The sequence below is a fragment of the Palaemon carinicauda genome, chromosome 3 (genome assembly GCF_036898095.1).
Source record: "Palaemon carinicauda isolate YSFRI2023 chromosome 3, ASM3689809v2, whole genome shotgun sequence".
NCBI classification, from domain to species: Eukaryota; Metazoa; Arthropoda; class Malacostraca; order Decapoda; family Palaemonidae; genus Palaemon; species Palaemon carinicauda.
This window is the reverse complement of record NC_090727.1, coordinates 59,841,114-59,866,087: the sequence shown is the minus strand read 5'-3', so window position 1 is coordinate 59,866,087 and position 24,974 is coordinate 59,841,114. Positions and strand designations below refer to the sequence as shown.

Sequence of the window (24,974 nt, the reverse complement as noted above, 5' to 3'; positions counted from 1 at the left end):
TATATTACGTGAAGCACAACAATGGGTAACTCAATAAGATAGGAAAAATAAAAAAGGGGATATACTCTCTCACAGGTATGATACTCGAGAATAATACTTTACCCGAGGTCCTTTGAATGTACTCGGAGTATATTTAAAAGACCTTGACTTTACCTAATGTATAAGTGAGCATTATCCTGTAACTCCCATACTAAAAAATCGCACTAATTCTCGTCCTGTTTCGAGAGTGTGAGAGAAATTCTCTTACATTTCCAAATGGTGCGAGCTTCCACACACTGTAAATTGGCTAATAGCTTCAATATATAAGAAATTTTGAAATAATACATAAATAAACATATATATATATATATATATATATATATATATATATATATATATATATATATATATATATATACATATATATATATACATATAAACAGTAAAATTCGTTATCGTTTTGTCATAATTTTGCTCTTCAACAATTTCATAGTTTTGCCTAGATGTTTATATTTTTCCCAACAGATGTCAGTGTTAGTTAAGAGCAAGACAACATTCCTTTAGAGTCCTTGTTTGTCTTGACCAATCAGGACACTCATTTGCTTCTTTTCTGAAAACAAAATATAACACGGTTGCGCCATTGGTCGAAACATTGAGAAGAGGATCTGGGAGAGAAAGCATGGCAGCCATTTATGTAAACTGTAAGCGTAACGGATTGAATTCCTACGGAAGGAGCTTTTAACCTTAGGAATGTGGTTTATAATGGTTATTGAACGGTGACCAATAGGTAAATTTCTATTGTGTTAAGTGGTTATATGAACACGTATCCATTTTACAAAATGGCTATCGGGTGTGATAATTCTAGTGAGCTTCACTATAGTGTGGTATGAGTTTAGTGTTCGTAGTACTTTAAAGTTTAAGTGATCGTGACTTGACTATGATGGTGAGAAAAGTAGGAGTTGGCATTCTGTGTGTTACTTAAACGTTGAAAGTTTTTGTATGTAAACTAAATTACTACAGGTTATAAAAGCTGATGGTATAAGGTACTCAAGGTGCAGACCTGTAACAAAAGCTAATTTGTCTCGAGGAATCGATTATAAGTTATCAGCGACACGACTAATGAGATACTAATTTCTAGCGGAATTGAAATTTTCTATAAGAAATGGACGAGTACCGAGTATCTTTGCATGGTTTTCGCTAAAGAGGGTGTGTAGCATAACTTTACGTATCGATCTACAAAAAATGTACTCGTCAATTCTTTTGCCAAGTCCATTTATAACTTTAGAGAGATTGGTTACGGGTTACTGCGCAAGCGAAGCTTTTATTCTCTGAGTGATTTTGTTGTTGTACATCTTATTCATTAACTGGTATTTTGAACACATTAACATTTCAAATATTCACACGCTCCAGGATGGTTTGTCAACTTTTTTTTTTCCATATTGGTCGTTAGTTCCACCACGACTAGAGTTTGAAGATTTATTTCTCTCGGGGAATTAAATAATTTAGTGTAATTTAATTTTGCTTGAAACACACCTTTAGTCTAGCTATTGGTACTCGTGTGAAAGTAAATCTCCGTAATAATGATACTCATGTTTGGTGAGTTCAACTCCTCCACTTACCGCTTCCCATAATAGAGCAGCGAGAATATTTACCTTAACCCTGGATAGGTACGGTGGGTCGTTTGCGACCCCGAGCGTCAAAAAAAAACAGGTTTTTCTCACGTGACTCACCCCTGTGACTGAATTTGTGGGTGATCAACCTGCAGGAGGTGTCTCCCCTACACGCTCTAGTAGTGTCCAGATGTGCATTGCTGTAGCTGTACTCCTTCCCCGATTTCTGAGACGCGTCGGGGTCGTTCGCGTCCGAGTTTACCCTTCTGAGGTAGTTTGCATAATTATCAAAGTTATTACGTATTATGAAATTGTCGTAGAATGGTGCAACTTGTATAGGTTATCAGTTGTGGAAAGTCTTGGTGGATTGTTTGGCTACCATGTGCATGTTTTTTTTTTTAGTTAAAATGTCGTTCATCACCACGAGGACCATTTTACCGCGAGTGCCCCTTTTTCATTTTTTTTCATTTTTTTGCCAAGTCATTTTTCCGTAAGATATTGCCAAATAGTGTCGTAAAACTTTTGCTTGTTTAGTGTTGGAAAGTGTGTCTAGATGATCTGGCTACCCATGCATGACTTTGTTTTTGTCAGATACGACGTAGTTATTGGTATATTGGGTATTTAACTGCGGTTACCAATTTCTGTTTTTTTTTCAATATTTGTAAAAATTACTACGTAGTAAGGAATTGCCGTATATTATTCATTTTTTTTTCATGTTTATGTGTTAGAAAGTGTGCCTTGATGATTGGGCTAACACGTGCATGTCTTTTTTTTTATCTGAGATGTCGTATATTAGAATGTCGGGCATTTTACCGCGAGTGTCCCTTTTTAATTTTTTTAAATTTTTTTGCCAAGTCATTTTTCCGTAAGATATTGCGAAATAGTGTCGTAAAACTTTTGCTTTTTTAATGTTGGAAAGTGTGTCTAGATGATCTGGCTACCCATGCGTGATTTTGTTTTTGTCAGATACAACGTAGTTATTGGTATATTGGGTATTTAACTGCGGTTGCCAATTTCTGTTTTTTTTCAATATTTGTAAAAATTTACTACGTAGTAAGGAATTGCCGTATATTATTGATTTTTTTTTCATGTTTATGTGTTAGAAAGTGTGCCTTGATGGTTGGGCTAACACGTGCATGTCTTTTTTTTTTATCTGAGATGCCGTATATTAGAATGTTGGGCATTTTTCCGCGAGTGCCCCTTTTTATTTGTTTTGCATTTTTTTGCTTAGTCATGTTACCGTAAGGAATTGGCAAGTAGTGTCGCAAAACTTATATTTTTATAGTGTTGGAAAGTGTTTCTAGATGATCTGGCTACCCATGCCTATTTTTTTTTTAGCCAGATATGGCGTATATATAAGTATGTGTTCGATTTTCCTGTGATTGCCATTTTTTCGTTTTTTCCCATTTCTTTCAAAATTACTACGTACTAAGGAACTATCACAGAGTAATATTTCATTTATATGTTTATTTGTCGGAAAATATGCCTTGATGGTTTGCCTAGCACGTGGCTGAATTTTTTTTTTTTCTGAAATGCCGTATATTAGAATGGCCATTTTTCCACGAGTGCCCCTTTTTATTTGTTTTGCATTTTTTTGCTTAGTCATGTTACCGTAAGGAATTGGCAAGTAGTGTCGCAAAACTTATATTTTTATAGTGTTGGAAAGTGTTTCTAGATGATCTGGCTACCCATGCCTATCTATTTTTTAGCCAGATATGGCGTATATATAGGTATGTGTTCGATTTTCCGGTGATTGCCATTTTTTCGTTTTTTCCCAATTCTTTCAAAATTACTACGTACTAAGGAACTATCACAGAGTAATGATTCCTCTAGATGTTTATTTGTCGGAAAATTTTGTTTACTTTTTTTTTGATTGAATATCATCAAATTTTTTTAGCTAAAATATTGTTTTACATTTTTTTTTTCGATTTTATTTCCCTTCAAAAAAAATTTTTTTGGTCAGAATTTTAATTTTATAGTCGTAAAATAATCGACAATTATCCAGCAACCCACCATACAATTTTTATGCATATCCAATAATAATTAGATTAGTAAATAACACCTTGAAATTGACATACCCTTCCTACATTTCAAGTGGCAGATTAGGGAGTCTGAGTCAGTGTGGTTGGCGGCCATTTTGTGGACATATCCGAAGCGTAAGCTGCCCTATCTATATATATTCTTGTTCCCTATAGAATTTGTGATATTTTGGTATATTTTTACCTGCATAAATATCATATTATATATTAAATATATGTATTTTTTTACGAAATTTCCAAGTACTCAAAAAATTACCTTTAGATATGGCCCCTGATATAAATGTAATTTACAAAATAATGAAGATTTTTTTACATATTTCTATTTTAGGATAACATATGTTTATTCCCTAAAAAAATTAGCCACTTCCTATTTCATTTGGGTACCCAAAATAATTCATGAAATTTGGACAATTTTTTTTGGCCAAAAAAAGTTACCCTTTTTTTCTCATTTCAGATCTTCACCTCCATGGGTCTGACTTCATCCAAAATACATCAAGATGTGTCCTAAACATTCAAGAATCAATTCCTAAAAGGATTTGTGTATATATGTATAAACTTTTTTTTTATGAATTTTTATGTCAGGTCTTTTTTTTTCTACTTAATTTTTTAAAATATTTATAATAAATAGTTTTTCTGCAGATGAGTAGTATTTATCTTTACAGTTGTTTTAAGCATTCATTGAAGTTTTTTTTGGCAAAAGAAAAAAGGAGGTTACTGCAAAAACTGATTTTTCAAGAATTTTTTTTGGCGTCGGGGTCGTTCGCGTCCGAGTATACCCTTAAAGGGGTGTCCGAGGACCGTACCTATCCAGGGTTAAGGGCTGCTTTTCTGGTCCCATATATTAGGGGAGCACTACTCTCTACAGGACCTTTAGTCATTTTATATTGATTACAAGGCATTTGGTATTTCGCACCACATAGTTTGTCAAATCCACACTATCGAAGCGTATAAAGAACAAGAAAGTCTTTAGTTTTCTTTGGAAATTAAGTAAGAATTTTAGATTACAAATAGATTCTTTGTTTACGAAAAGTTTTTATAATAGGTTAATAACACTGGATTTTCAGTTATGACTAAAGGTGAAGGTAGGAAACCAGTGGAATCCAAAACTAGATATAATGGATATTAAATACAAAATTAGAATTAAGCTTCCATAAGGATGATTAGAATGTATAATAAGTCCCCAGCTTTCATACTTATGGATTTTTTTCTTTTAATTTTTTCTTAGTTTCTTAGAGGCTTAGTATCAATATTTCGGATACCTTTGTACATCATTGGTGGGTTAATTAAATTAATCAAATTTTATTTGTTAATAGTATAGCACATTTTATATTTTAAAATATTCATTAACCTAATTTTATCCTAACTTCACGTTCTCAATTCTAATATTATTGTTAACGAAGATTACGATCTGCATAATGTTCAATCTAATACTTTTCGTAGCTTTTGTCAGTACGAAAAGCTAAAAGAATTTTACTTGGTATCTCTAAGTCTTTCTCCAGAAAAGTCTTCATAACTCTTGTATAGAGCATTCAGTGGATTATCACCACTTGAACAGGTAAAAAAAAAAAATTTGCAGTGAACTGTTATAATATTTTCAAGTGGCTATTTTACAGTGTACCTTACTAACTTGCATCAATAGATCATGGACTATTATTTCAAATTATACTGTAACTTAAGTGAAAAGTTTTGAGATATAAATGGCAGGGTAGTTTGTAGCGCTACGGACAATCGTCCTAATTTGCTTATTATCGCTCCGACTGTTATCTTGTATAGAATAAAAACGTTTGGAAATGGTCTATGGATCTTAAATATGTTGTGTAAGGGGGGGGGGTCCGGGGGGGGCAGCCCCCCCTGTGTAAGGACATGGCTTTTAGCATAGGTTAGGTGGGTTTTTTAAGTTAGCTTCTCCCGTCGTACTCGTTCGTAAGTAAGGAAACTGTTGTGTAAGGGTATGGCTTTTAGCATAGGTTAGGTGAGTTTTTTAAGTTAGCTTCTCCCGCCAAAATCGTTTTTAGAACGACGGCCAGTTCAGAATATTCCCGTTTACTACGGGATCTGGCCGTCACCCTACAAAGGCTCCAAATGGCATTTTGAAATGGTATACTGTAGGTGGCTGTAAGGCAAGTTTCCATAACTTTCAGATTTGTGCAAGTTATCCGAAGTTTTCCAAACTGCTAGTTCCCGGGTAAAAAATTCTCTAGGAAATGTTGATAGTGAGATAAGTAGGAGTTGGCATTCTGTGTTACTTAAACGTTGAAAGTTTTTGTATGTAAACTAAATTATTACAGGTTATATAAGCTGATGGTATAAGGTACTCAAGGTGCAGACCTGTAACAAAAACTAATTTGTCTCGAGGAATCGATTATAAGTTATCAGCGACACGAGTAATGAGATACTAATAAATTGTCTTTCTCATAAGTAAAAAGACACTCGAGTGTAGACCTCCAGGGCAGGTCAGTTCCCTCTATAATAGCATTTATATGTTTGAGAAATATCTAAACTGGTCTAATCTCGAAATAGTGAAAACTAATTTTAAACTCTTGGATCCTGATGGTGATATGGATGACGGGCCAAATCTAATCACTTATAAGTTAGCCTATAATTTTTTATTAATTTATCCGTAACTATTGTTTTAATTAGGCTGGTGAAATGTAAAAACACAACTTCCTGATTGAGATAATGAAAGAGCTTTATATCAAAGTATTAGCACTAGGGAATTAGAATCTTTGTTTGCCGTATTCTAGGTAAATCCAATTTATATTTCAGTATTTTTTTTTAATTATAAATTTCAAAATTTGCTGTAAGCAATCTTGCCACTTTTTTTTCTTTTGTGTTAGATTAGTTTAGAGAAAATTTAATGGGTGTGGCGAAGTATTTATCAAATTTTTATATGGCAGATCAATTTATAAAGATTCTTTGGGTGATGAATGAAAAAAGGTTCTGATAAAACTTAAAACCTTTTAATTTCCAGTCTGCTAAAAATTTGTGGTAGCAAATAAAAAACAATCCTGGAATAAATGTTGATAATCATTTAGTTTTAACACAGGAAAAATGTTAAAGATAAACTGAATTTTTATATCCGAAGACTTTCCATTTTCGTCGCCTATTTTTCCATCTGACAACTGATCCTTGAGTTTCTCGAGCGTTAAAGATTCAGTTAGCACGCAGTTCTCACTCAGATCCCACTGAGAGAGGACCTTCACTTCTGCTCCTGCCTGCTGACTGCCGACATCTTCTGCCGCCGTTACTGGCTGTTGCCTGCTCCCTCTTTACTTGGCTGATACATTCAGCCTCCTGAAGAGACCGCCGCCGCCGCTTCCGCCGATAAATCGCCGAATTCGCCGTCGTTTTTCGCCGATTTTTCGACGATTTTTGTTGCAGTTCTTGCTGTACTGACAAGGGCCTTGCCCCTGAATTGGCTGTAATCAGCCCCCTTATATAAGGGAAACTAAATTGACTATATAGGCTAAGCTTTGCCTCCACCTACATAATTTTAACTTACTAATAGATCCTCCTGTGGAAAATCTGGTAGCCGTTGTGGTCTTAAAACTCCAGTAGAAGCAGGGCCAAAGGGTCAAAAACTCCCACTCTCGCTGTCTGTGGCAAGTGGCATAGGGCTGTTAGGCTTGGCGCCTATAAGCCAAGTTGTTTGATAAATAATAGGTTATTCTTTAAGGTAGTAGGTTGGCCAGGGCACCAGCCGCCCGTTGAGATACTACCGCTAGAGAGTTAGGGGGTCCTTTGACTGGCCAGACAGTACCATATTGGATCCTTCTCTCTGGTTACGGTTCTTTCCCTTTGCCTACAGACACCGAATAGTCTGGCCTATTCTTTACAGATTCTCCTCTGTCCTCATACACCTGACAACACTGAGATTACTAAACAATTCTTCTTCACCCCAGGGGCTAACTACGGCAATGTAATTGTTCAGTGGCTACTTTCCTCTTGGTAAGGGTAGAAGAGTCTCTTTAGCTATGGTAGGCAGCTCTTCTAGGAGAAGGACACTCCAAAATCAAACCATTGTTCTCTAGTCTTGGGTAGTGCTATAGCCTCTGTACCATGGCCTTCCACTGTCTTGGGTTAGAGTTCTCTTGCTTGAGGGTACACTCAGGCACACTGTTGTGTCTAGTTTCTCTTTCTCTTGTTTTGTTGAAGTTTTTATTGTTTATATAGGAAATATTTATTTAAATGTTGTTACTATTCTTAAAATATTTTATTTTTCCTTGTTTCCTTTCCTCACTGAGCTATTTTCCCTGTTGGGGCCCCTGGGCTTATAGCATCCTGCTTTTCCAACTAGGGTTGTAGCTTAGCATTTAATAATAATAATAATAATAATAATAATAACTGGCGAAATAAGCCAGTATTCAAATAGGGTCAGGAATCAGCTCAAATAAAAACTTTTAGGTTTCCACTGAGTTTTGCTTATTACCCCCAACCTCCCTACCTGCAGGAATAGACTGCTGGGCCGTCTTAGTGCGTGAACGCAGTAAGAAGGCTCCCCAACAGCTATTTGTGTAGGCTAGTACTTAGCTAAAAAGAGTTAGTTTCAGCACTGCTCTAGCAATAGGTTAGTTAGCATACCCCCCATATAACTAACGAATTTGTGTTTCATTTTCAGATTCTGTATCTCATTCTTATAACTCCTACTATAACTTTGCTTGGGGCCCTAGGGCTTAAAGGGTTGGACAACCCCACCAGGCACACTGTCTGTCTCTCTATATGGTCTCTGATCATATACTCACACATCTTGAAAAAAAGGACTTATCTTGGAATGAACTTTATGAAATCGTACTAGAAGCTCTAGGAACTGGAGAAATGGAGATGGACCCCGACCTGCAACCCCTTCTAACCGAACTGGATAAGGAAGCCGAACAGGAACTGATGAACAAGGAACAAAAACGAATGGAACAGGACCAGGACCAAACAAACCGGAAGAGGACCAACGCTGACAACGACTCTGATGGAGAAGGAAACCTACCTTGGCAGGAAGTAAGGAGAAAAAAGAAACTTCCTAGAAGGAGCCAACCAGGGAATGATGTACCCACCCAGCAAGGAAACCTCACCGCAGGAAGCAGCAACCAGCCTGCTAGAGAAAATAAGACCTATTTTTTTAGGGTCTTAGCTGCTAACCCATCAGAGGCCTTCAAGGCTATTGCTGCCTTTGAAAGCAAACACAAAAACATACAGATGATTGCCAAACCGAACAGGCAAGGACAGTGGACCATATCCACCAAGGACACAAGAGCACTGATAACCTTACGAAGCACCTCAGACATTAAGCTATTGGAGCTTAAAGAAGAGGAAAAATTTAAAAAAAGCAGTTGTAGTTGGCTACCCAACTGATATGATGGAAAGCCACCTAGTTAAATTACCCAATATCACTGCAGCAGAACGGATGAAGAACAAGGCAGGCTTCCTTACCAAAGCCATACTGGTGACATTTAAGGGTCCACACCCAAGAAGAGTCGATCTAGGCATCTTCGGCAGCTTCAGGGTCAACAAATACTACCCAGATCCCCTCAGATGTTACAACTGCCAGAAGTATGGGCATCACAAGGACCAATGCCAGGCAAAGGTCCCAACCTGTGCTGTCTGCAGCCTTAAGCACCCCACACAGGAGTGCATTGACAAGAAGGCTGCTGGAATACCCACAGTGAAAAAGTGCTCAAATTGCAAGAAAGGGCATACTGCAATGGCCTGGGGATGCCCTGAAAGAGTGGCAAGGGTAATTGCTGCCCTCCCCAAAGACAAAAGGGACCCATCAAGAGGAAGAGCGGCCCCCAAACCTCTACCCAGGAGGAGATTCTACACTCAGGAGGAGTTAAGAAGGCACTCCAACTCCAGAACCAACACCAGATCAGTCTCAAAACCCAGAGCCAGATCTACCTCCAGGGTTCAAACTGAAGGACCAAAGCCACTACCCAGGACCATCTTCATTAAGACCACGGTCCTAAAGGATAAATTGACCGAACTAGTCACACAGGCCGTGACTGGAAAAATCAATGCTGAAACAATAGCAACCAGCATTGAACAAGTCCTAAAAGACTTGCTCTCCAGGAATAAGTCCTCCCAATCCCCCTCTCTTGCTATCCAGGAGATCACTTCTCACTCCTCACCAACCACACCTACCATTCCATCACCTCAATCACCCGTACCTTCCACATCCTCTACTTCAGTCCCCGCACCTATCATACCACTCACCCCATCCATCATCCCATCATCCACACTCACCCCATCCACCTCATCCACTTCATCCTCCGAGGTCAAGGCAATTGCCTTTGCCCCTAGGGACCCTAGACAGTACTCTTCAACCTACACCATGGAGTAAGAGTTCTAAACTGGAACTCAGCCGGTGTTAGATCAAAGATCTCCTCCCTAATTGCAGTATGCAAAACTGAGAATGTAGATGTCATCCTGCTACAAGAAACCAATCTTCCAGCAGGAAAGAAACTAAAAATCCCAGGCTACAATGCCTACATCGCACCACAGATAGGCACAGACAGAGGCCTAGCTACATTAGTTAAAACTAGCATACCAACAACAAGGTTACACAACCCTATTCCCTGTGGCACCAACATAGAGACACTAGCAGTAACAATAACATTACTGAATCAAAAAATAGACATATACAACATATACAGAAAATTACATAGGGAGGATACAGGAGAGTTACAACTAACTCAACTCTTTGCTCACACAGAAAGAACACCAACAATTATCTGCGGGGATTTTAATGCACATCACCCCATACTATCATCCCCATCAAGGACAAACCCCTCAGGGGAACACATAGCTTTCGCCCTGGATGAATTTGAGGGAGTCTCCCTCCTAAACACAGGGCAACCTACACACATAAGAGGTGGAAGACTGGATCTGACTTTTGCCACAATAGCCATTAGACACCTAACCAAGTGGCAAGTACACTCAACCCTGATAAGTGATCACTTTGCCACAGTGACAGAATTGGACTTACAACAACTACCTCCAATCCCACCACCCCCACCAAGATGGAACCAGGACCTAGCAGACTGGGTCTGCTTTCAAACAACCATAGAGGAATGGGCAATCAGCTACGCTCCTCCAGAGGACATAGATCAACTAGAAAAAGACCTAGTTGAGGCCTTTCACAATGCAGCCAACAGAGCTATGCCACTAAAAACAACACAAGGTAGTTACACTTACAAAGACTCCTGGTACTACTGCCCAGAAGTCAGAAGACTAAAAACCAGACTAAACAGAGTCACAAAAATATACAGAAGAAGATCCACAGTAGAAAACAGAGAGCTACTACAAACAGTCAAAACTGAAACAAATGAAAGGATCCATGAAATCAGAATTGAAAAATGGATGGAATGGTGTTCAAGCCTGTCAGGATACACCAATCTAACTCAGCTTTGGAAATGGCTAGGCAGAGTAGCCGGAAAAAAGAGAAAGACACCAATTGCCACACACCCACACCCACATGAGGAGGCTGAAAGAATTGCAACATCCTTTGCAAACAGAACACTGTCAATCAATCTCTCCCCCGAAACCAGAATGCAACAAGAGCAACTGGCACCATCAAGATGGGAAGAGATCAACACAGCCTGCCTTCAGCAGGATGACACAGACACCCCATACACAGTTGAGGAGCTAAGAGCAGTACAAAAGACAGGGAAAGACACTGCACCTGGAGCTGACAAAATCACCTACACAATGATCAAACACATGGGTCCAGCAGGAGAAACTGCATTCCTAAGATTACTAAACAAAACACACCTAGAGCACATAAGGCCTCAAACCTGGAGACAACAAGATACACAGCCAATCCCCAAGCCAAAGGATCCAACAAATCCTAGGCCAATAGCCTTGGTATCCTGTATAGAAAAAACAGGAGAAAAAATGGTCTTAAACAGATTAAAGTACAAAATTGGCCCCCTAAACAAGCGGCTATATGCATATCAGGAGGGAATTGGAACCTCTGAATGCATCACAGATGTATTAAGCTGCATAAATCAGAACAAGGCAACAATAGTCTTCATAGACTTTGAAAAAGCCTTCGAGCTTGCAAGCCCAGTTGCAGTGCTGCAATCAGTAGCTAAAAAAGGAGTCAAAGGACACCTACTAGCATGGACTAAAAACTACATGCTAGGAAGGCAAGCCAGAGTCAAATTTCAAGGAGTGATATCCACATATCATGAATTGGAAAATGGTACGCCACAAGGAGGAATTCTAAGCCCCCTCCTTTTCAACATCCTCATGGAAAATATAGCCTCACTTCAGCTACCTGAAGGAGTTAATATATTTATCTATGCAGATGATGTATGTGTAATAGCTCGAGGGCCAGTCAGGACAATAAAAATGCAAAGAGCACTCAATGCCATCAGCCACAAATCCAATGAGCTTGGACTAAAAATTAACATTGCCAAAACAAAAGCAATGACAATCAAAGCCCCAAACCCCGTACAACCACTCACAATAGGAATGGAACCCCTAGAATGGGTGGACCGATACACATACCTCGGGGTAATAATAGACAAACAGCTCACTTTCAAGCAAGAGATAAAATATCTCAAGGAAAGAACAAATGCCAGAAATGCAGCTATGAGATATATGTGCAGGCTCAAGGATGGAGCAAATGAACACGTCCAAAAGAAATACTATCTAGCCTGTTCCAGATCACTAGTAGACTATGCCGCCCCAACACTCCTGGGACTAACAGATCTACAAACAAGCCCAATTGAAGTGATTCAAAACAATGCCATGAGGCTCATGTTGGGTGCCCCAATGTGGACAAGACTTTGCAACCTAAGGTTGGAAACCGGACTACCAACCCTCGAAGACAGAAGTGCACTAAGAAATGCAAGCATAGTTGCAAAGATGTTCCTGTCAGACAGAGACTCAATCACCAAAAGACGAGTAAGAGAGGAACTATCCAAACATCCTGAAGTACAAACCCCAGATTCTTATGGCAAAGACCATAGCAATAACATCAAAAGACTTGGCCTTACAGAAACAATCCTACAATTAAAACCTGACACAGCACAAAGTACTATACACATTCCACCATGGAAAAAACAAGTTGCTAAATTCAACTACACCAAACTCCCAAGGGCAAAAGAAAACTGCACAATAGAAGAACTCAGAAACGCAGCAGAAGCAGCTATAACCTCAGTAGAAACAACAGGGGCACAGATCTACTATACTGATGGTACAGTAGATCCTGGAACCCAAACAGCAGGAGCGGCAGTTCACTCCTGCAAGTTCACAGCTTGCTGGAGAACATCCAACAATGTCTCCACCCTGCAGACAGAGCTTGTCGCAATACAGCAAGCATTAAAATACTCTATTGAAAATGAGGAAGGACCAGTAGTCATCCATACTGACTCACGATCCTCAGTGCAGGTCCTACAGCAGGACAAAAACAAAGAAAACAAATCCCTGATAGCAGACATTAAAATCCTCTTACATCAACATAATGAAAGAAACAGACTAGTAACTATAAACTGGATCCCCAGTCACATCGGGATACCAGGGAATGAAAAGGCTGATGAGCTAGCCAAAAGCACCAAACACATTCACAATGTACAGGTGCACATACAGCCTGCACTGCAACAAATCAAAAGCAAAATAAAGACACAGCTCAAGAACAACCTAATCAAGGAACTACATATGAGGATAGAGAATGGCTCTCCCTCTGCAACATGGTACAAATGGGCATCGGAACTAGAACCCCCTCCCATAGACAGATACACCCCAAGAAAACTGGCAGTATGTATACACAGACTCCGGCTGGGTTACAAAGCAAACTGGGAACTCCTAGATGACATCCAGACAAGGTGTGAACACTGTGATGTCATACCACAACAAGCTCTCCTGCACTACCTACTAGAATGCAGAGAAACAGCACAGCTACGAGGTGATCTACTTGTAGACATCAACACACCACATGCCATGAAAGAGGCAGCCACACTGGCAAAAGCAATTGTCGAAAGCATAGACACACATGCACAGTTGCTTTCAACACTACCTCCACCAAGGTAAGACCTCCTCATTCCATGCACCATCTCATCCCCTCATTGTAAGGCTCTATTCACATCACCCCCTTTCACTTCTCAACTAATCTACCACTTAAAATCTCTCTGCAGGGACCCTAGGGAGTAAAGGGTTGGACAACCCCACCTGCACAATTTTTCTCTAATCTTCAAAAGCCTTACTTTTCAAACTACCACTATCCGAGAAATGATGGCCCTCTACCACTACCACCATCATCCTTACCCTATCCACATCTTTTTCTACTACTAAAAACCTTTCAAATTTCCATTAATGCAACTACCTTATAAATTTTTACAGATCACCTACGGGCCAACCAAGGGAAAGGCCCGTGCCAACAACAAGTGTTGGCTTTAATACCCCAACAACAACAACATTCAGTTAGCGGCTTACAAGGCCTGTCCTAACCTATTGCTGAATATACTGTCAGCACCTCGGTCGTTTGGTCCACGGCTCCTTATTCAACATACTCAGAGCAGCCCTAAGAGTCTAATTCCTAGGGGTTCCCATCCGCCACCCGGGGAACGCGTCTGGTAGGAGTTTTCTCTCTCCCCAGACACCTGATATATTGACATAAAAGTGATATTACGGTTACCAACCCGTAAAAGATAAGGTTTTTGTAAGAAACCATAAATGGGAGATGTCCATAGTGAACCGATAGGAGACATAAACGAGGCAAGTATGTTACCATTTTGAGTAACCCTACGAGTAGAAGCAAGCGATCTGATTCGAATGACTCAATGGTACTGAAATTAGTGGAAAGATTTAGTTGAGGATTTAGTAGGAAAATAGTATAATTAATTTAGTTGTGCAAGGACGTTAATACTTGAAGGTTAAAGTGAAATTTGTAAGACTTTTTAAATATTTCATAATTTATTAGGGTAAGTCTAATTATCGAAAATAAGACCTATAGCAGTAAATATGCTTAAGTAAATCATAGCTCTTATTAAGATTTACAGATTGCTAGTTAAGAGATACGGCAATTCCCTGTGTGTGTTGTTCAGCGTTAACGTGTAGGTCCCCTCGATATTGGGGAAGTGCAGGAAAGACATTTTAGCTAATGGCTGGTTAGTTATCTTTTTAACTTATCCATTGAATATCCAATGTTCCTTTTGGAGATAGACTGATAAACAGTAAAACGCATATTGTGGTAAGGTGGTCGTTTTCTCTACAGTAAACTACGTAACATTTTTTTTTCTTTATAAAATTTGACTATTCTATGGTAAAATGTCAAGTCGTACCGATAGTACGGAAAGTTTAGAATGATTTCAGTATCATAAAGGGGTATTTGTTATGGGGAAGTTAATATACTTTTGCAAGACAGCGTAAAATATTTTTTCATCAGTCATAGTAAGAACTGTAAAGATAGTTTATGCGTTTCAAGGTAAATCTATTTTAGCTTTTTGTTGCTGACCAGTGGATGTAAATTTTGAAGTACAAATACTTGTTAAATTTTTAAAGTTTTCTTTCATTTAAATTTCATAAATTTACACATCAGGCTATAAAGCGAATTTTATTCAATAGTTTGTGTAGCCTGTACCATTATTGTTACTTTCACAGAAATGACCCCATGAGATATTGTCGATATGGTGGATTTTATTTTCATTGTAATTACACGTTTTAGAATGGGATCTATAACACCTCGTACAAAGGACATCTGGATTTCTTATCAGATATTTTGTCAGGTTTTTTTATTTACCATTGGATAAAAAGTTTAGAATGGGTTTTGGCTCATCTGCTATGAAACATCGAACGGGTTTTGGCTCGTCTGCTATGAAACATCGAACGGTTTTGGCTCGTCTGCTATGAAACATCGAACGGGTTTTGGCTCGTCTGCTATGAAACATCGAACGGGTTTTGGCTCGTCTGCTATGAAACATCGAACGGGTTTTGGCTCGTCTGCTATGAAACATCGAACGGGTTTTGGCTCATCTGCTATGAAACATCGAACGGGTTTTGGCTCATCTGCTATGAAACATCGAACGGGTTTTGGCTCATCTGCTATGAAACATCGAACGGGTTTTGGCTCATCTGCTATGAAACATCGAACGGGTTTGGCTCATCTGCTATGAAACATCAAACGGGTTTTGGCTCATCTGCTATGAAACATCGAACGGGTTTTGGCTCATCTGCTATGAAACATCGAACGGGTTTGGCTCATCTGCTATGAAACATCGAACGGGGGTTTGGCTCATCTGCTATGAAACATCGAACGGGGGTTTGGCTCATCTGCTATGAAACATCGAACGGGGGTTTGGCTCATCTGCTATGAAACATCGAACGGGGGTTTGGCTCATCTGCTATGAAACATCGAACGGGGGTTTGGCTCATCTGCTATGAAACATCGAACGGGGGTTTGGCTCATCTGCTATGAAACATCGAACGGGGGTTTGGCTCATCTGCTATGAAACATCGAACGGGGGTTTTGGCTCATCTGCTATGAAACATCGAACGGGTTTTGGCTCATCTGCTATGAAACATCGAACGGGTTTTGGCTCATCTGCTATGAAACATCGAACGGGTTTTGGCTCATCTGCTATGAAACATCGAACGGGTTTTGGCTCATCTGCTATGAAACATCGAACGGGTTTTGGCTCATCTGCTATGAAACATCGAACGGGTTTTGGCTCATCTGCTATGAAACATCGAACGGGTTTTGGCTCATCTGCTATAAAACATCGAACGGGTTTTGGCCTATCTACTATAAAACATCGAACGGGTTTTGGCCTATCTACTATAAAACATCGAATGGGTTTTAATCATTTACTCTTTATTTACGGGATCTTCAGTAGCATATGTTCTGAAAGTCAAATTAATGTGGCCAACTGAAAATGAATTCCTGAAGCAAAACTTAGACAATAACTTTAGTGGAGTAATAATTTTCATTATTGAAAATATTGGGCATCTGAGTGTCGGAAAAAAACCCTATTTCAAACTATTTTACCTAGTTTTCTACTCTGTATTTAAATCATGGAGGTAGAGATACCCAAAAAGCGCACATTATTTTTTTAATCATAAATTTTCTCGCACGAAATTTGTAAAAATTCAGAAATATTAAACCTTCATATACTGAGAGACTGTTCAATTATGCAGGGATGTTTGAAAGATGGATTGCATTAATTTGGTGTAATATAAATAAAGGGAAGTAGTTAAGAAAGAAAAAGGCTTGGTACCACTTATTCTCAAGAATAAGTCTGGTTAGTTGCAACGTGATTTGCTCTACATAAAATTTCCCTTCTCTTCAGTAACTTGTTAGTTGCAATGTGATCTGCTGTACATGGAATTAGTTTCTTGAATGAGTCTGGTTAGTTGCAACGTGATCTGCTGTACGTAGGATTTCCCTTGTCTTCAGAGTAATTTGTTAGTTGCAATGTGATCTGCTGTACATGGAATTAGTTTCTTGAATGAGTCTGGTAGGTTGCAACGTGGTTAGTTGCAACGTGATCTGCTGTACATGGGATTTCCATTGTCTTCAGAGAGATTTGTTAGTTGCAATATTATCTGCTGTACATGGAATTAGATTCTTGAATGAGACTGGTTAGTTGCAACGTGGTTAGTTGCAACGTGATCTGCTGTACATAGGATTTCCCTTGTCTTCAGAGTAATTTGTTAGTTGCAATGTGATCTGCTGTACATGGAATTAGTTTCTTGAATGAGTCTGGTTAGTTGCAACGTGATCTGCTGTACATAGGATTTCCATTGTCTTCAGAGTGATTTGTTAGTTGCAATATTATCTGCTGTACATGGAATTAGTTTCTTGAATGAGTCTGGTTAGTTGCAACGTGGTTAGTTGCAACGTGGTTAGTTGCAACGTGATCTGCTGTACATAGGATTTTCATTGTCTTCAGAGTGATTTGTTAGTTGCAATATTATCTGCTATACATGGAATTATTCTTGAATGAGTCTGGTTAGTTGCAACGTGGTTAGTTGCAACGAGGTTAGTTGCAACGTGATCTGCTGTACATAGGATTTCCATTGTCTTCAGAGTGATTTGTTAGTTGCAATATTATCTGCTGTACATGGAATTAGTTTCTTGAATGAGTCTGGTTAGTTGCAACGAGGTTAGTTGCAACGTGGTTAGTTGCAACGTGATCTGCTGTACATAGGATTTCCCTTGTCTTTAGAGTGATTTGTTAGTTGCAATATTATCTGCTGTACATGGAATTAGTTTCTTGAATGAGTCTGGTTAGTTGCATCGAGGTTAGTTGCAACGTGGTTAGTTGCAACGTGATCTGCTGTACATAGGATTTCCATTGTCTTCAGAGTGATTTGTTAGTTGCTATATTATCTGCTGTACATGGAATTAGTTTCTTGAATGAGTCTGGTTAGTTGCAACGTGGTTAGTTGCACCGTGGTTGGTTGCAACGAGGTTAGTTGCAATGTGGTTAGTTGCAACGTGATCTGCTGTACATAGGATTTCCATTGTCTTCAGAGTAATTTGTTAGTTGCAATATTATCTGCTGTACATGGAATTAGTTTCTTGAATGAGTCTGGTTAGTTGCAACGTGGTTAGTTGCATCGTGGTTAGTTGCAACGTGGTTAGTTGCAATGTGGTTAGTTGCAACGTGATCTGCTGTACATAGGATTTCCATTGTCTTCAGAGTAATTTGTTAGTTGCAATATTATCTGCTGTACATGGAATTAGTTTCTTGAATGAGTCTGGTTAGTTGCAACGAGGTTAGTTGCAACGAGGTTAGTTGCAACGAGGTTAGTTGCAACGTGATCTGCTGTACATAGGATTTCCCTTGTCTTCAGAGTGATTTGTTAGTTGCAATATTATCTGCTGTACATGGAATTAGTTTCTTGAATGAGTCTGGTTAGTTGCATCGAGGTTAGTTGCAACGTGGTTAGTTGCAACGTGATCTGCTGTACATAGGATTTCCATTGTCTTCAGAGTGATTTGTTAGTTGCTATATTATCTGCTGTACATGGAATTAGTTTCTTGAATGAGTCTGGTTAGTTGCACGAGGTTAGTTGCAACGAGGTTAGTTGCAACGTGGTTAGTTGCAACGTGATCTGCTGTACATAGGATTTCCATTGTCTTCAGAGTGATTTGTTAGTTGCTATATTATCTGCTGTACATGGAATTAGTTTCTTGAATGAGTCTGGTTAGTTGCACGAGGTTAGTTGCAACGAGGTTAGTTGCAACGTGGTTAGTTGCAACGTGATCTGCTGTACATAGGATTTCCATTGTCTTCAGAGTGATTTGTTAGTTGCTATATTATCTGCTGTAGGCCTACATGGAATTAGTTTCTTGAATGAGTCTGGTTAGTTGCAACGAGGTTAGTTGCAAAGTGATCTGCTGTACATAGGATTCCCATTGTCTTCAGAGTGATTTGTCAGTTGCTATATTATCTGCTGTACATGGAATTAGTTTCTTGAATGAGTCTGGTTAGTTGCAACGAGGTTAGTTGCAACGTGATCTGCTGTACGTAGGATTTCCATTGTCTTCAGAGTGATTTGTTAGTTGCTATATTATCTGCTGTACATGGAATTAGTTTCTTGAATGAGTCTGGTTAGTTGCAACGTGGTTAGTTGCAACGTGATCTGCTGTACATAGGATTTCCATTGTCTTCAGAGTGATTTGTTAGTTGCTATATTATCTGCTGTACATGGAATTAGTTTCTTGAATGAGTCTGGTTAGTTGCAACGAGGTTAGTTGCAACGTGATCTGTTGTACATAAAATTTCACTTTAAAGTGATTTGTTAATTGCAATGTGATCTGCTGTACACTGAATTATTTTTTTTTTGAGTATGATTGGTTGCAACGTGATCTGCTGTACACAATTTCCATTATTTTTAGAGTGATTCATTAGGTGCAACGTGATCTTACCTACTTTTACTTACTTTGACGGTAGCTTTTCCTGTCCCATGCTGCACATGAATTTTTTCTTGAATGAGTTTGGTTAGTTGCGATATGATCTGCTACTTTTCTTGATAATGAGGCTGGTTATTTGCAACGTGAACTGCTGTACATAGAATGTTCGTTGTCCAGTGATTTGTTAGTTGCAATATGATCTGCTGTACATGAAATTTTTCTTGAATAAGTCTGGTTAGTTGCAACTTGATCTGCTGTATATAAAATTTCCACATCTGAAGTGATTTTAGTTGTAAATGAAATTTTTCTTAACAATGAGTCTGTTTGTTGTCCAGAAATTTTTTAGTTGCAATGTGGTCTGCTGCACATAAAATCTATCTTGAGAATGAGTCTGGTTAGTTGCAACGTGATATACTGTACATAACATTTCCATAGTCTTCGGAATGAGTGGTTAGTTTCGTGTTCTGCTGTACATGAAATTTCCGGAGTCTTCTGAATGAGTGGTTAGTTGCCTAGTTATCTACTGTACTTAAAATTTCAATACCATTCTGGACGAGTGGTTAGCTGCAATGCCATCTGATGCAAATGAAACTTTTTTTTTTTTTCTTGAATTAGTCTGGTTAGCTGGAACGTGATCTACTATACATCAAATTTCTTTCGTCGTCAGAAAGTGGTTAGTTGCAATGTGATCAGCTGCACATGAAATTTGTTTAATGTCGGTTTAGTTGCAATGTAATCTGCTGTAAAAAAAAAAATTTTCATGAGAATTAGACTGATTAGTTGCAACGTGATGTGCTGTACACAAGTTTAATTGTCTTCAGATTAAGTGTTTAGTTACAAGGGATCTGGTGCACATATTTTAGTTTTCATGAGAATGTCTGGTTAGCTGTAACGTGATCTTCTGTAAATAAAATTTCCATTTGTCTTCAGAAATGGGTTAGTTGCAACGGGACCTGCTGTACATAAAATTTCCTGTCTTCAGAACGAGTGCTTAGTTTCGAGTGATCTGCTGTACATGAAATTTTAAGTTTTCATAAGAATGTTAAGTTATCTGTAATGGGATCTGTTGTACATATAACTTTTCCATTCTTCAGAAAGTTAGTTGCAATATATACTGCACATGAAATTTTAGTGTTCTTAAGAATGTCTGGCTAGCTGAACAGTGATCTGTTGTACATAAAATTTCTTCGTCTTCAGAAAGAGCAGTTAGCTGAATTATGATCTGCATATGAAATTTTAGTGTTCTTTAGAATGTCTGGTTGGTTGTAACGATCTGTTGTGCATAAAATTTCAATGTCTTCAGAACGTGTGGTTAGTTGCAGCGTGATCTGGTGTACATAAAATTAACTCTTCAGAACGAGTGGTCAGTTTAGAGGGATCTGCTGTATATAAAATTAAATGTCTTCACAACGATTTGTTAGTTGCGTTGTGATCTGAAGTACAGATTTCTATTGTCTTCGGAACGAGTGTTTAATTGCAATGTGGTCTGTTGTGTATAAGATTCTCATTTTCTACTGTACGAAAATTTATATTATATTGAAAATTAGTAATTAGTATATTTCTGTATACTTAGGTCAAATTTTCATGGATCTGTCTTACATTAATTTAAAGGAAAATAAAATGTTGAATGAATTCTGTTAGAAGTATGTTTATTAATCTACCGGTAAATAAATGGAAAATTAGATCCTATTTTAGTAAATGCCTCTTAATCTTAATCATACGAGGGATTTACTTCAGGAGGGTGCGTATGTGTTTCTTATAATGGCCATAGCTCTAAACACATTTTCTGCCTTTAACCGTTGTGTACCTAGAAGTGACCGTATGTTTTATGAACTTATTTCCCCAAAATAATAAATTTTGAAGTGTTTTCATTTCATTGGTAATATAAGCAAAAAACCCATTAATATATAGCAATCATTAATCATTCTCTGATCAAATATGCTCCAAGGTGGTAACATTTCCTAAAATGACACTAGTGGTCCATGTTACTTAAGGTGGAAATAAGGTAACCAATGCTGACATATCATCCAAACTACTTTTAAGACCTTTTGTTAAGGACGTTGTAACATTTGTATTTACTTTTTTTATTCAATATATCGCTAAAATGTTTTAGCTTCAATTTTTATTCAGATTATTGAAGAATGTCAGGGTTTCCATGTTCATGCAGAATATATAGTTACCCATAAACTTTAGTTTTCTTTTAAAGATTATAGCTACAGAGAGAGAGGGATTTGGGGGTAACTAACATATTTACCTTCATTTGAAGGACAAGTGAAAAACGATTTGGCTAGTAATAAGAAAGATGTCGCCCTGTCCTCAAAAACTACAGACACTTCATTTACAATAAAACGAAGGTTTATCAATTTTTTTTCATATACCCACTAGCTCTCTTATAACCGGTATTCATAGGGATTTTAAATGAATAAATTTTCTTTCAGATGGACTAACGGATCGCAATCTACTGGAAGGACTTGGTCATTTGTGATAGAGGAACATAGAAAATATCAGAAATTTAGATGTGTGCTGAAACTCTGGTATCGACGACGTGTTCTTGGAGTATCTGAATGAAGCATATTGGAAGAATTTTTAACTAATCGAAGTTGTATTCCATGGACTGCTATTCAACACTACTTAAAATACTATAACTTAAAAAAAAAGGTATGCCCAATATTCAAATTTTTTGTGTATTTCGTATATTCACATAGAAATTTTTGTATCTAATTGGGATAAGAACTAGTATTTCAAACTTCAATAACGTTAATACTCAATTGTCCTACCGAATTTTACTACTAGGTATGTTATTCCAACATAAACTTTAATGGATGTTGAAGGTAATGAGAAATGGCTCGTAGATAAACTTGTGAACTATTGAACAAAAAGTATTTTAGTTTTATATTAGCAGATCTTATTGGTGCAACAACATTCATGAAATTAGGTTAAAAGTGAAGTTTTCCTTCAGCCATAAGAAAAGAAAAAAAAAATCAGCCATAAGAAAAGGAAAAAAAAAAACACACACACACACTTGAAAGTACTACCGGTGTCTTAAAATATACATAAGATCCTTGCTACTCTTCTTGGCTGTCTTTTATCATTAGGCCTAAAATTTATTTTTAGCCTTGAAAATATTTGCTATATTCCTCCTAATCATCTAAATGCTAACAATCCTTGAACTTAATCTTCCTCTCCTTTCGTCTTTGTGCCGTCTTTGTGCATTAATAAAGAACTCTCTTAAGGCCTATTCTGAATGTAATACCTTGACATTTGATGCCTAATTCTGCAGTGACTACTTGAATGGTATGTTACAGCTACCTTTTCAATGGTGTTTTTGCATGGCAGTGTTACTCTAACGCAGGGACCTTACTGTTACTTCAGTGTAGTCTGTTCAGGGTGGGCAGGTATTAGAATTTCGGTGATCGTGGTGGTATCAGTTTGACTGCAAACTACTGCGTTACGTACCTACCTAAATGGTTAATTTAGACTTGCCTTCCTATCTGATAAGGGTGAGGGACGTAAAGGGACACGCAAAGGAAATATCCTGCCACATATCTTGTTAATCACATAATCATTATCATAAACGTGTGTATCCTCCTTTACTACGTACAAAATATATAAAACATTAATTTTAAATTGTACATGGATATTCAAATTGTACATGGATAAGAAATAGCTATAAAAGATTGAATTTGCAGGATGACGAGAGGTGAACTACCTCGAAGAGACTTAGTGCTCTCGACAGACAAAAGCACTTTTTTTTAAACTAGACCATAGAGTAGATAGTCGTTAGGAAGGGTGTTTAGGTTGGTCTAAAATTTTGCAATTTTATTTCAAACTTTTATTTGATGTTTGTATTTTCTTCTATGGAGCTTCGATGTATTTAGTATTTTATCCTTGTTCATATAAATTCCTTTTTAACCATGGAGAACCGCACATGTCCTTGTCAGCACCATTTTAAAACGTGTGGTCTTGTGGAATTATCACAATACTAGATACTCGCCCCCATACTTATTGCTTGAACGAACACTTGGATTTTTCAAGCAGATGAACTTCAAGTTTGTGACTATCTACTAAACTCTTCCTTGTTACCAGTCTTTTTTTTAATCACTTAGTGTGAATCCATTTATTTCCTACCTAAAGTTTAATTCATGCATTTGATTTATCTGATTATTTTAAAATATTTACCTATAATTCCTAATAATCAAAATCTTTCCAGATCTGTTGACTCTAATGAGAAGACTACACTTAGGAGGGCAATGTGTATGTTCAAGCTCGTACTAAAGAACCTTCTCGTCATATCCACAATCAACTTATAATTTTTTGCTTAAGAAAATTTGGAGATTCACGTCACTTTTGTGTGCGTCTTTGGATTTAAGGTAAGATTATAGCTTATTAAAGATACTTTCCTTTAATAATTTCTGTACTCAACTTTTTTTTTCTCGAATATAGTAATAATTATATAAAAGGATATTTTTCCTACAATATTATTTCATTATAACTCAATAATTACGCTTTCTTTTATTGGTTGGTTTCTGAGTTTTAGGCATTATAAACATTGAGCCTAGAGGTCGAGTTTCTTGTAACAAATCTGAATTTAACACTTAGAGTTTTTGTAGTTAACTAAATGACAAGAGTACCTATACTATACTAGGAACTAAAGTTAGTGACATTCAATCAATTGATTCTGTAGTCTCATTACTTTAATTGAGAAGAAAGTTTGTGGCAAAATTTATTTTATTTCCTTTTTTTTTACTTTAAATCCTACGATGATAGAAAATGCAAACTACCCAGTACTAGACATTACTGAAACCTTAAAATTGACTTAAACTAAAGCTAATAAGTGTTCACAAACTAGCCAATATCACTGATTTGTCTTTGAAGTTGAGTTAATCCCCGCTGCCATTGTGCCCATCCGATGAGCTGGCAGTGCATATATTTCTGCTGTTCTATCAAGCTGCCTTAAAACGCAAATTATGTAATATGCATTAGTTGATTTTATTTACCTGTTTGAGAATATTAAGCTTTGAAATTTGTCTTTTAAGTAATGGTTTTTCTACATGAAATTTACGTTGTCTTCAATGAGTGGTAGTTGCAACGTCATTTTCTGTACATAAATATGTACATAAAACATCCAAAGTTTTGAATGAGTGGTTAGTTACGTGATCTTCTGTACACAAAATTTTCATTGTTTTGAGAATTTAGTTGTAACATGATCTGCGGCATATTTAATGTCTGTTTTCTTCAGATTGTCTTGAGAATCAGTAGTTGGTTGCAACGCGATCTACTGTATATAAAAATGACATTAACCATTCCTTCGAGACAGTTTCAGCGTGGTCTACTATATATAAATCTACTATACATGAAAGTTCAGTGGTCGAGGTGTCATACTTGATATTTTGGTTTGAAATTTCATGGATCTTTCGTGAATGAAATCGAAAGAGAAGTGCAGAAAGAATCCAAGTATGTTAATTATACCTAAAGCCTGCCCCCCCCCCCCTTTTT

At 37.6% G+C, this 24,974-nt stretch overlaps 1 long non-coding RNA gene across 1 annotated transcript; it reads left to right on the top strand.

The window, feature by feature from the left end:
- Positions 1–604: 604 nt before the first annotated feature.
- Positions 605–24,757, top strand: LOC137637493 (uncharacterized). The gene is made up of 4 exons (XR_011043669.1): positions 605–680; positions 21,917–22,136; positions 23,689–23,848; positions 24,718–24,757. It is a non-coding gene; the product is annotated as an uncharacterized lncRNA (long non-coding RNA).
- The last annotated feature ends 217 nt before the right edge of the window (positions 24,758–24,974 follow it).